Source organism: Martes martes (assembly GCF_963455335.1).
Source record: "Martes martes genome assembly, chromosome: 2".
NCBI classification, from domain to species: domain Eukaryota; kingdom Metazoa; phylum Chordata; class Mammalia; order Carnivora; family Mustelidae; genus Martes; species Martes martes.
Window position 1 is genome coordinate 180,601,615 of NC_137889.1, and position 13,616 is coordinate 180,615,230.

General features: G+C 46.5%; 1 protein-coding gene across 1 annotated transcript in view; it reads right to left on the reverse strand.

Moving 5' to 3' along the window:
• SCFD2 (sec1 family domain containing 2) overlaps window positions 1-13,616 on the reverse strand; it is a 429,119-nt gene that overhangs the window by 36,401 nt on the left and 379,102 nt on the right. The window lies entirely within an intron of this gene.

The following is a 13,616-nucleotide window of genomic DNA, read 5'->3' on the forward strand; positions in this document are numbered from 1 at the left end:
ACACCAAGAAAAGTACCAGAGAGTGCTGTGATGAACCCCTCTTACTTGAATCTCAGCAACAGTTCCCAGAAAATATAAGAGCAAGACTGAGAGATGCTAGAGCTGGTTCTGGGGACAGATCTTGCTGGGATGGGTGTCTGCCTAATGTGCTCTCAAAGCATATGGTGCCTTTCAAAACGCAGCCATTCAAAGCTGGTAACACACAAAAAGGGCCTAATATGAAGACTATTCTCGGCAATGATTCTATTTTTCTTTGACACTTATAATAGCTGGATTTCTCCTCTATCTTGTTAGAAACCCATTCAGAAGAGAAATGATTATGGATAAGTCAGAAGTTTAAAAAAAAAAACAAACAGAGATCCAAGATGAGGTTTTGGGTGGTCTCAAATACTCAGGTACGTTAACTCATTCATCGGCATAGCACCCTTATGAGATAGGAGCTATCATTTTCCCCATTTGGGGATGCAGGAAGCAAGGTACAGAGTGGTTAGGAGACACCCCCATGAGCAGATGCTGGCAAAGCTCTAACCGTATCTGCTCATTCACCCTGGACATCACTGTAGGTTTGGGGAACAGTTCTTGTGTACTCTGCTTCTGACCTCAAGTAGCTGTCTGCCTATCTCTCTATTTGCCTCTGTGTTTCTGTCTCTGTCTCTTTTCTTGTCTATGGGCTTCTTCTGGTTGTAAAAGCATGCTTGGCCTTTGTGTGGGGCAGGCTGGAAGTCCTAGGAAGTTGGCATTCATTGGAACAACCCAGCTTTCTCATTCCCTGGTGAGACAATTCTGAATTGTGGTTTTCAGGGCCTTTGCTCAGTCCCAGAAGGCTGGAGCCCCACTTGCCCACAATGATAACTCGCTCATTAATGCCCCTCTGTTGGCTTTCCTTCCTTCCCTGGCTCACTTCCCTACTTCTTGACTATGCTTCCCAAAATATCTTTCCAAATACAGTACTTGCACCCAAATCCCTCTCACTGGACACCAGGACTTCCACAGGCGTTCAAACACACATGACCTGGATCCTTTTTTAGGAGTCTATAATTACTGGGGGGAACAGCTTTGTTGAGCTATAATTCATATACCATACAAATTAAATACCATACAATTAAAGTATACAACCCAATAGCTGTTAGTCTATTCACAGAGTTGTATGACCATCGTGACCACAATTCATTTTATAATATTTCTTATCACCTCAATAAGAAACTCCTTACTTGTGAACTGTCACTCCCCTTTTCCACTGTCCTCCTGGTCCCTAGCACTACTAATCTGCTTTCTGTCTCTACAGATCTACCATTTCTGGACATTTCATATAAATGTCCCAGAGGACATACGATCTTTTGGGACTGACTTCTTTTACTTAGCATAATGTTTTCAAGTCTCATCCAAGTTGTAGTATACATCACTGCTTCGTTTCTTTTTATTGCTGACTAATATTCACTGTATGGATATACCACATTTTATAGATGTGTTCCTCAGTTGAACGCATTTTCACATTTTGGCTATTCCAACTAAGGCTGCTAAGTTTTATACATTTTTGTGTAGACATATGTTTTCGTTTCCCTCGGATATATATCTGGGAGTAGAATTGTTGCCATAGAGTTGGCAACTCTGTGTTTAGCCTTCTGAGGAACTGCCAGGCTGTTTTCCAACGTGACCCCACCATTTGGCACTCTACCAGCAGTGTAAGAAGGTTGCGATTTTTCCGCATCCTCAACAACGCTCATGATTACCTTTCTTGATTGATCCTAGTGGGTGCAAAGTGAGATGTTTGTTGATTTTGACAGGGAGAAATGGTTTTTAGGAAGCAGAGGTAGATCCAAATGAGGTAAAACTAAAATGGAGTGTATCTAACCTATATAGGAACATTCAAAGGTGCCCGACTCACAGCCGGGTGGCATGTGAGTACTTGAACTTGTACTCTTAATGACTGTGGATCATCATCTGTAATTACTCTTAAAGGGAGGGCAAAATGCTGAACTGTCTTTACCTCTAATACATCTGACACTGAATGTGTGAATGTCCCCACACCAGTCAATCGATTCTCTAATTCTCCGGGCACCTCCTGGATGTCTGACAATTCAGTTCACTTTGGACAGTATAACTACACAGCATTAATGCAGACCCCACAATTTAAGGGTTCAGGTCCATTTCAGATGTCAGTTGAAGGTCCCAGATGGCCACCTGCACTCCCGACAGATCGGCTACCCGCTGAGGGTTCCCATGACCCCTTCCTCAGGTTTAATACTTTGTTAGAACAGCTCACAGAACTCAGGAAACCACATACTTTACCAGAGAACTTTACCTACTGTTGCCAGTTCATTGCAAGGGATACAACTCAGGAACAGCCAAAAGGGAACAGATGTATAGTGCAACGTTAGGGGGAAAGAGCTCAGAGCTTCCGTGCCCCCTTCAGGCACTCTACCTTTCCAGCACATTGATGTGTTCACTAGCGCAGAAGCTCTTCTGACCCTACTGTTTAAGAGTTTTTATGGCGGTTTCATTCCATAGGCATGATTGATTAAATTACTGGCCGCTGGTAATTGATCCAATTTCTAGCCCCTCTCCCTTTCCTGGAGGTTGGGGGGATGGGGCTGAAAACTCCAATTCACTACACATGCCCTTGTTTTTCTGGCCAACAGCCCCCCACCCTGAAGCTGTTAGGAGCCCCAAGCCCTTAGATATCCCACGAGCATAGAAGACATTCTTATCACCCTGGAGATCCTCTAGTAGTTGTATGCCAGGAACTGGGGACAAAGACCAGTATATATATTTATTTTTGTATCCTAAAAATTCTCTGACTGGTCTTTAACTCCTGGTTTCTAGAAACGTCCAACTTGTGTCATTAAGAAAAAAAAAAAAATCAGTGTCAAGCACAGTGAGAGGAAGCCTCCATGTTCAGTGAACTGTGGTGATGGGGAGGGAGGCATGGAGGGATGTCAGGAGCTCATGTGATCTCCTGAGAACTCTATGTCAAGCTTTGTGGAAAGGAGAAAGTGTCACTTTCTGAGGAACATGTCCATAACCACCTCCTGATTCTTACAGAGGCTCATAATCAAAAAGGGTTAAGATCCAAAGGTACAGGGTATGTGCTGATGTCACACCCTGCTTAGCCTTGGCATTGCAGTCCTAGCTGAGACAGACCAACTAGCGCATTAGTCAATAAGCAACCAGGAGAAACCCTGGAAGGTTCTGGATTCTCACTTATTCATGTAGCTTCTTTCCCTAAACTCTCAGCCTGAGCCATTTAAAATATGGGAAATCATATCAATTGTATCTAAGTGTTGGACATTCTGTACCAGATTTTCAAGTTAAAAAAAAAAGGCAGGAAAATAAAAAGATGGTTGCTCAATACCACGCACAATGTTTCAATTTCTCTAAAACACAATTCAGCTAATAGGCTAATTTTTTTTTTTTTTTTTTTGAGAGACAACGAGCACGTAAGCAGTGTGGGGGAGTTGGAGCAGAGGGAGAGAAGAAATATTTTTTTTTCCCTTAAAGACTTATTTGAGAAAGAGAGAGAGAGAGCTTGAGCAGGAGGAGGGACAAAGGGAGAGGAAGAAAGAGACTCTCAGGCAGACTCCCTGCTGAGCATGGACAGGGAGGTGGGGCTTGATCTCAGGACCCTGCCCGGAAATCAAGAGTCAGCTGTCTAACTGTCGCAGCCACCCAGGTGCCCCTCGGCTAAATTTTTTATTTAAAGTAATTCATTTTCTATCTAGTGGAAAGATTCATTCAATCTTTCATATGGTCTATTTCAATTTTTTGGAAAGTAACATGATGTTCATCTAGTAGGCTGAGTGGAATAGAATTGTCTACTGGATTATAGATTACTGAAAATTACGCATAATTCATGGAAGTTGCGGACTGTACATTGAAATTAATGTGTAATTGCAGACAGTTAGGTCCACTGTGGAGTAGATCGTTTGACAGAAACATTTACAGATTACCGGTAAATTAAACTCCAAGGAACTCAACAGAAAAATAAGGCTATCACACTGTTGGAAGGAAAATAAAAAGTCCTAAATGTACAAATAAAGTAAAGTTTCCCTGAAAAATAGTCAATTCTTTTCATCGTTCAAATAAACTGCACACGAGCCGCTTCCAAAGCAACAACTCTTCCCAGTGTGTCTGGTGTCCTCAAAGCCAAGTATTCCACAATGTACATGTTTCTGCGACACCAGGCCGGTCTCTGAGCCTCATTCGTATTTCTATCCATCCTCACCCAAAGCAGAATTTATACTCACTTACCCAAAACCTATAATGAAAGTTTCACACACACACACACACACACACACACTTTAGAAATGTGAATCAGAGAAGACAAGCGACTTGTGCAAGATCACATCACCATCAAGGGCCAAGTCAGGGTTCCAAATGTCCCACTGATCGCACACCTGAGCTCCTCCATGTCCACTGCCGCCCGCCATCCCAAGTCTCCTCTAGGCATGCAGCCCACTCCAGATTTGTGCTAGAAGCAATAGCTCAAGATGACGTGGGCACCAAAGCTCTGAAATGAGATGACTTTTTCTGGGACAAGAGAAGTCTCCAGGATCCCTGAACGCTCCCTATGCCATCTGTATGCCTGTTGCTATGCTAGGGAGTTTGTACATCTTCGCTTATTGAATCTCCGCAGAAACACAATGAGGAAGCTACTGACAGCATTTCCACTTTATGGATGGGGAAACTGAGCCCTAGCGAAGTTGAGCAACACACGGGCCACTCAGCTAATAAGTAGCAACGCGGAAGGTCAAAGCCTTGCAGTCTAACTCCAAAGATGGTCCTGTTAGCCTCTCTGGTGCGTTGTCTTTCACATGTGCTGAGACCACGTATATCAAAGATCAATGAAACTCTTAATTCAGCCTTAATACCAAAGAAATGCTTTTAAAACAGAGTGAGTAGCAAAGGCCTTTCTTCTCGGCCTGGCCCTCCAGGTGGATGCTAACATTGCGGTTTGCAGTCATGCCCCAGGCTTGTCTTTTGTAGGCACAGAAGGTGTGAGGTCTCCCGGTCCGGCTGTTTACCCTCCTTCGGATCTTTGCTCTGTAAGGCGCTGTATTCAGTTACCTCTAATAAGCCCCTGACAGCCTGTTCCGTTAAGCCAGCTTATGAGATAACAGTGTTTTGTAAGGGGACTCTAAGTGTACAATTCCAGTCAATTCTCATTTAATCCACTTAGTTAAATAGATAATGAAGCAGAAGCCGATCCTAGCCTTTAGCCAAGCATGATCTGTGAACTTCAGTTGCCTACGTCTTGATAAGGGAGGCCCCCGGTTTCCCCAGGGCCCCCCTGTGTTCCTCTGAAATAGGGGATGACTCATACCCCTGCCAGTTCTTTCTCTGGACGGCTTGGGGAGCTCTCGGGCAGGGGTCCAGTTACTCCTCAGAGCAACAAAATAGAGCCCTTGTGCCCGTGCCTCCCCCTCCCTCCGTTCCCTTCTCCCCGTCTCCACTGACTGAAGTCCCTTAACTTCAGCAGGGAGAGAGAGAACAGTGGTTTCTGTGGCTCTGTACGCGGCAGGGACCCACATTTTCAGCCACGACCAAGAGAAAACGGAGTAAGGCTGAACAGCTAACCATCCTCCTGGGATGGCTGGATCGCCGCTGCCCTCCCTACTCCCCTCTGCCTAGCTCTCCTCTGTTGTTTGCTTTCTCCGGGAGCAGACTGGAATCTTGTGCTCCGGGAACCTTTTCAAAAGTACCTATTTTTCCGTAAGTTTGGTTTTATTCCCTGGGGACTGAGGAAAAGACAGCGTCTCCTATCAGGAGGCTGCTGTGTTCGAGGCCTTTGTCGGGACTGGAGCCGAAGCAGCCCTCATTGGAGGCCTTCTGAAACACACATGTGAGCGTGCACGCACACACACACACACACACACACACACATGCACATGCCTGTGCGCACACACTCATTTAAACAGAAGCCCGTCAGTTGTGTGGCTGGATGTATGGGGTGTGTGTGTGGGGGTGTGTGTGTGTGGTGTGGCTAGAATAGGATTTGAAATGTTTCCCCATTCAGCGCTGTTCTCCTCCTCCCAGGTCACTAGGCCCCTCGCATCTGACTGGAAAGAGCCAGAGTCAAAAATATTTGAGCCTCGTCAAGAGGCCCTTTTCTCATCTGGACCCAAGTTATCCAAGGCTAGCCTCCTCGTCCTTCTGCGGGCCCCGAGAGTTTGGAAACATCGGGCCGCTGCCCAGCTTGCCTCCCTGGCCCCCCACTGCTCAGCAGAGCCCCGGAGCAGGGGTCCCGGCTCTGTGGGCTGTGAGAGAAAAGGTCGGCTAGGAGTGTGACTGGCCAGAAAGGATGGGGCTCTGGGAGGTCATGACCTCCCTCATCCATCCGGTGGTCTGACACTGCCCTTTCTCTCTCTCCAGACCATTGTTTTTAAACTAGGCTTTTTTCTCATGGCTCTCAATACGTTTGGCAAATGAAAACAAAACCAAACAAAATAAAAAACCAAATAAACCTTAGTGAATACCATCACATCTGAAATCTTTCAGGGAGGTTGGTTTCCTGTATATATGAACTACCCTGGAGTGGGGCATTCTAGTAAGTGTGTTAGAGCAACTAGAAGTCTCTTTTTCAAACGTGCTAGGGACCCATAGGTGACTGTGAGTCCTTCAAAGAGAGGGATCATGAAAAATCAATCTCTCTCACACACATAATTTACATTATATGTTATACAGTCATATATATGTATATATAATTTTGTTTAAAATTAAATAATAAATATCTCTGTATTCATTAATCTTCAAGGAAAGGTCAAAGTCTTCTCTGTATTATCTGCTATTCTGAATAGAATTCTGTCTTCAGAAAAACCCAAGACAGGGGTACCTGGGTGGCTCAGTGGCTTAAGCCCCTGCCTTCGGCTCAGGTCATGATATCAGGGTCCTGGGACCGAGCCCCGCATCGGGCTCTCTGCTCAGCAGGGAGCCTGCTTCCTCCTCTCTCTCTGCCTGCCTCTCTGCCTACTTGTGATCTCTGTCTGTCAAATAAATAAATAAAATCTTTGAAAAAAAAGAAAAAGAAAAACCCATGACATACCACGTACAATTTCTAACTTGAGTCCATTTCAAGTAGAACGAGAAGTTAAAGACATCTGTTGCACAATCCTAGCACAGAATTCTTCCAGATTTTAACTTTTTTCCTTCAGTCTTCCACAGTCTTCTACAGTCACCTTGTTCACACCTAATCCAAAGGGTTTTTAAAGTGACCCATCTTGACGGAGTCTTTCAAAAGCATTCCACGTGGCTTTTACCAAAATTATTTTCTTTTTGAATTCATATTTCATCAGAATGCAGGAACATTTAACTAAAGCACGCAACTTAATAACAAGCACACCTGGCATTAGCGGGCTGATGACTCTTGGGAATCACACAGGAAGAGCGGATGTGACCGGCACGTGGAGATCGCCCTAGAGCCACGAGGGGTCAGGGCGTCGGCATTAGGCCTCGTATTTTATAGAGGGACTGGAGAACGTCAGTCATTCTGGTGAACGGGTCATGTGGAAGCTGGTCGTGAATACATGAATTATACATATGTTATTTGTATTCATTGTATTTACATTGTCTATGAATCAAAAAAGGATATGTATAAACATATTTCTGAGGTTCCATGTTTATACACAAGCAGTGTATCTACGTCAACAATCCCATGCTTGATGACCTTGTGTGACTTTCAGGTTCTTCTACTATAAAAAAATCATGAGCTGGGTTGTCAGATCCCAACACCTACAGGGCTGATTTCCTCTTTCATGGCAGAGTCCTGGATCCACACCACAAGGTAGGGCCTCCTCAGCCGGGGTGGAGCTAATGGCATAACGATGCTTGGAAGAGTGTTTGGGGAGGCTGGCTTCCCAAAGAAATCTGGAGTCAGAAATATCCACATGAGGCCACAGAGGGCCCAGGACAGGGCCCATGGAGGCTGCCCACTTTCTGGAAGTCTTTCCAGAAGCCTCTGCTTGGGCTCCCAGCCCCACGCTGATCCCATGGCCTCTCTCTTCATTAAATCCTGCTCAAGGGCCTGGAATCTTCTAGCCCGTGACCTAAGTTACCACTCACATGGTACAGGAGGAAAGGAGAAGAGGCTGGGGGCATGGGCTCTTCCCGGTCTACCACTGAGGTCTAGCACAGCGCCTGGTTCAGAGCAGGCCCCACCACATAGTTCCTAAAGGGGCAGGGGCAATGGAGAGGTGACAGGAAGAAAGGGCGCCGAATCAGGCCAAGCGGGCCGTAAAGGGACAGACAGCTCTGATTCCTGAGGAGCTGCAAAACGAGCTCTGAGGGAAATTTCAAACAAAGAGCTCCCTGACGGTCTTGAGGAATTGCAGGCTGCACGTGTAAGTGCCTCCAGTCCCAAAAAGGCTACTCGAGAAGAGCCACCTCAAAGGGCTTCATAAATTCTGGATGTTGAGCAAGCAAGGCTGTGCTCCACATGGTTTAGAGCTACACCCAGAGGAGAGAAAACTGTTTTTAAAAAAAGACCCAAGAATGATAAATACAAACTTTGGAGAAGGGGTGACTTCCAAGGGGGGTGGCGGGGGGTAGGTAAGTAAGCAGGGGGTGGGTCCATGGGGTGATTATATAATTATGCTTTATACCATCTATCAGACAATCTCTTAAATGGATCCACCATCATCTTAAAAATTCTAACAAAACAAAAACCCGTTGTACCACTTTTCCAGCCCCCGGCAAATTGGGTTTTCTAAAACCGTTGACAGGAGGAAGAAGTGACAGCTGCGATCTTTGATCCTCAGGCAGGTCTGGGCTGTGTCGCGGACCGGGAAAGACTTGTACAGTCAGGAGAGGATGTGACTGGCCAGGATTCTAGTCTGAGCGCGGAGGCTCTCTCCTGAGAAAGCATGCGGTGGGGAGGCCTGCCGGAAGAAGAACTGTCCGGAATACGCTTTGGAACTTGCATTTTAATGGCAGGGTGCAAGGTCAAGTCGGCAGTGAGGCCCAGAGAGCAGGATGCAGGCCGTGGGACAAGGAGCCCTTGCCGCGGGACGTAAAGGCCGCTGCAGGAAGGGCCAAGGAGGCAGCAGACCGACAATGCTCGGTCCTGGCTGAAACGAGGACACAGCCCCTGCTATTTTGAAACATTCTTTCTAAGATGCCTCTGAAAACTCTCTCCGAGTCAGCTTTCCTAACTGCCCAAACTCTATTCAATTTCTCCATCTTAAGATGATGTGATTCCGTAAGGGAGGCACAAAGGACTTTGCAAAAATGGTGGTGGTGCTTCATTATATTAAATGATACAGTTTCATGTGCTGGGAATATGGGATCCTATTAAATGGAGCCCGATCACCTTGGACAAAGGGCCCTGAAGTCATGCGTTCAGAGTAACGGAAATACCTAATGCATGAGGGCAATTTCTCTAAAACGGTAGGCATTGATTTTCTGATCGGTTATATAATCTCTTATGATTGGACTTATCAGCACTGGAAAATAAGATCTCTCTCATAGCATTTCGTCTTTGGGCTCCTTTCCCAGGAGTGAAACCTGCCGCGAGAACCAGATGCCCACACGGTCACTTACATCAGAGCTCGTGTACACAAACCTTCCCGTTCCCAAGGAGGGTAGCACACAGGCTCCTGACCATGATCAGAGCAAGTTCTCAAACACCATATCTCACTGCAAGTGTCTCCCAATAGGTGCATTGGTTTTATTCTGCTGAATCTGTTCTACTGAATGGTAAACTTGCCATTTCAACTCTAAGTCTCCTTTCAATGTGTTGACACTGATGGTGGTTTGGAATGGTTCAAAATGGCTTGCTGGACCCCCAAAGGGGACAAGAGATTACAATCTGCATGTGGTCGTTTTCAGAAGCAGTCAGGTGGCACAGAGAACCTGGGAGCCATGGTGTACCTTATAGGACACTGTGACAAAGGACTACAGTTGGCTTCATCTTTTGAACAAGAAAGAAAATGCGGCTACAGTATATGTATGCAAAGGTAGCATCAAAGCATACCCATGAGTTAAGCACAATTGGCAGTTTTTACATTAATATCTGCTTGCCTCCCCCCCCCCTTTTTTTTTTTGATGTAGTGTTTCAAGATTCATTGTTTACGTATAACACCCAGTGGTCCCTGCGTACGTGCCCTCCTTAATAACCACAACCAGGCCAACCCATCTCCCCCACCCCCTCCCCTCTGAAACCCTCGGTTGGTTTCTCAGAGTCCACAGTCCCTCACGGTTCATCTCCCCCTCCGATTCCCCCCTTCATTTCTCCCTTCCTTCTCCTAATTCCTCCGTGTTGTTCCTTATGCCCCACAAGTAAGTGAAACCATATGATAATTGACTCTCTCTGCTTGACTTATGTCACTCAGCATAATCTCCTCCGGTCCTGTCCACGTTGATGCAAAAGTTGGGTATTCATCCTTTCTGATGGAGGCATCATACTCCATAGTGTATATGGACCACATCTTCTTAACCATTCATCTGCTGAAGGGCATCTCGGCCCTTTCCACACTTTGGCGATTGTGGCCATCGCTACTATGAACGTGCATATGGCCCTTCTTTTCACTACGTCTGCATCTTTGGGGTAAATATTTGCTCGCCTCTTGTTTGTTCTCTTTGAGTGCTATGAAGCTGAAGCAGCAACAAAGGTAAGAAAACACAGGGATATAAACTTAACGGTGGGGAAAATTTAATCTGCTTTATTTTTCTTTGCATTGGGAAAAGACTGCCATGATTTTAATTTTGCAGGGAAGTGCCTAGTTTCGAACCAAGGGGCCAATCTGACATTTCCGAAAGAAAGGAGAGGAGAAGCCCAGAGGCTCCTTCCGTGGATGATCTCTCCGAGATGATCTCTCCGGTGGATGATCTCTCCGAGATGCACTCCAGGCTGAGTGCATCTGTCCTCCAAAACGCGTTCTGGATGGGCCACCACTTGCAGACAGCCCTGTCCCTTGTTACCCTCCACAGTCTGTCCCTCCCTATGCTTTGGTGCAGAGATGTGTGTGTGTGTGTGTGTGTGTGTGTGTGTGTGTGTGTTGGGGGCGGGGGCTGCTCTGTTCTACCTCATGCGGAGGCAGATGATGACCTGGAAGGCTTCGCGGAGGTGCAAGGCCAAGAAGGAAGCGCTGGCAGACCATGTTGCCCTGCACTATTTCCGCCTCTTTCTGAATCTTAGCCCAGGTCCACTCTAGTTGCTGGTTTTAAAACAGTACCAGAGGCCCGTTGCCCCATGAAGCATTTTTAAGAGAGGAGGTTGTACTTTGTTTTAGGAATGCTAATACAACTGACAGTGTGGGAATAATGTGGTGTCATTTCTGGCTCTAACATGTCACTGGGAAATGCTCTCTTCTCCATGTCACGAGGAATACATCACTCAGGGTTTGGCTTGCTTGCTCATTACACAAACCTGTGCTGCAGCTAATTGTCCATTTGTAGGAAAGGAGGAAATCAAAAGTCGAAATCATGGCACATTTAAAAGCTTTTCAAATTACTGTCTGACCCTCCTTGCCTCTTGTTCTCATCGTCATTCAGAGGGGTTTTTTAAAAACCTCAGTCTTTTCTTTTCCCTTATGTTTCTTGAGCTCCAGCCTCGCCGAGCTTGTTATCGTGAGATTTCTAAGTATGGAGGAACAGCAATGTTCTTTTAATTTATATTTTAAGGGAAGGCTAGGTAGTTAATAATATGGGATCATTTTCTGATCTATTTGAGAAAAAGGGAAGAATAAAAGGGAAGCTTATTGGCCTAAAGTTTCTTTCATCCCTTTTGTTTCTTAAGAGAATAGCAGAGCAAATGGAGTTTGTTTTTCTTCCAGTAGCAGGCAGATCAGATGGGCCCCATCTCTCCCCTCCCGCAACACACAAAATCCCTCTCGGCCTCAGTTTCAGCTTCCCCTGCACCTGCCGCTGTAAATCTCCATTGAACTGAGCCAGCATCCCCACGCCTGAAATTTAAGCTCCCTCTAAATGAGGTCCCTGATCTATCACTTCTCTATACTTTCTTTCAGAGGTGGTGTGGGTTAGAGTGTGGGTTAGCCATGTCTGATTCAGCGATGGGACAAAGTCCAGACAGGGCTGCCAGGAGGACCGTGGCGTGTGGGAGAAGGGGGATGAGGACCGCATTTCCCTCTTCTCTCTTGGAGGCAAGGAAAACCTTGAGGGTGGACCCCAGAAACACATGCAGAGAACTCAGGCAAGCCAACAAGCAGAGCCCCACCTCCTGAAACGGAGGGTTCAGGTCACACTGATGTTTGAGGGATCCTGGAAGGAGCAGCAGAGAAGGCTGTGTGACTGCGCCAGGCTTTGCTGAAGGCAGAATGTTCAAGAAACATAGGGCAGTGGCAGAGAGAGAGAGAGAGACAGAATCCTTAAGCAGACTCCCTGCTGAGTCCAGAGCCCCAGTGGGTCTCCACCCGACCCCGAGATCATGACCCGAGCTGAAATCAAGTGTCAGGTGCTTAACTTACTGAACCACCCAGGCGCCCCACTTGTGAGTTAACTTTATATCAACTTATTTATTTATTAGTTCCATGTAAGCTGATCTGATGTGCGAATATTTACTTATTTTAACATGCATCGGAAAATACATAACCATGAAAAAAATTGTTCATCCGCATTGCTCTGAATTCCTTTTGCAGACCACCTGTGGGGCGCATGCGCCCTTTGGACACAGTGCCCTGGATTGGTGGCGCTCGTGGGTACACTGTGGACATTCTTCTCATGGGGCTCGGGAGCACATGTCCTTCCCTAAGACACTCCTGTGTGACTCAGAGACGTGGTCCTCTCTTCTTTCTGCTCCCCACCACAGCACCTGTACTGAGCACTGCGTACGGGACATTTAGGGGCCCCCCGTGGCGACGAAGTGGTTCCCAGGTGCTGGGGACTGTGCTGACGATAAGCAGAGTAGGTGTTGTCATGTTCATTGTTCAGATGATGGAACGGAAGCTGTGGTGGCTTGAGGAAGGCTTGTTTAGTGAGTAGCCAACAGAGAGGCACCGGGAAAGAACCTCATGGTCTCAGAAGTCCACGAGGCGGGTGCCTTCCTGGCAGTCTGGTTCTGTTTTCCCGAGTCTTCTTCAATGGCCACCCAGCCCCCGAAATGTGCCTTTCTTCAAACCTGCTTTGCTCCAAACTAGCCTCAGGAGAGCCGTCACCTTGCTATGGAACTGTGATCGGCCCGTGCCTCCCCAGCCCGCTTGTCCGTGGGGTTCCAGCTACTCTGGCCTTCTCGTGCCCCAGCAGACCTCAAGCTCGGGGTCCCTGCACACGCTCTTAGGGAAGTGTGACCTGCTCTGGTCTTGACCCTATATTAGGTCTCAGCTTCAAACAGCATCTCCTCAAAGAAGGCTTTTCTGATCTCCCCGCCTGTATTAGGTTTACTTTTGGTCTCTCTCAAAGCACTTTACCAACATTTATAAATACATATAAATGTATCCCCCTTGGTTTGTTTTTTTTCTCCCTCTTTCCCTCCCTTCCTCTTCCCTTCCACTCCCTTCCCTTTCCTCTTCCTTCCTTCCAGTCAGTAAATACTTACTGGGTGCTAACTACTTGCTAGGTACTTCAGACTCAGTGTCTGTTCTCATCAAGCCTACATTTCAATGGGGGAAACAGATGATATTTAAGTAAATACACAAGTAAACAGATCATAACATGTCTTTAGAGGTAAG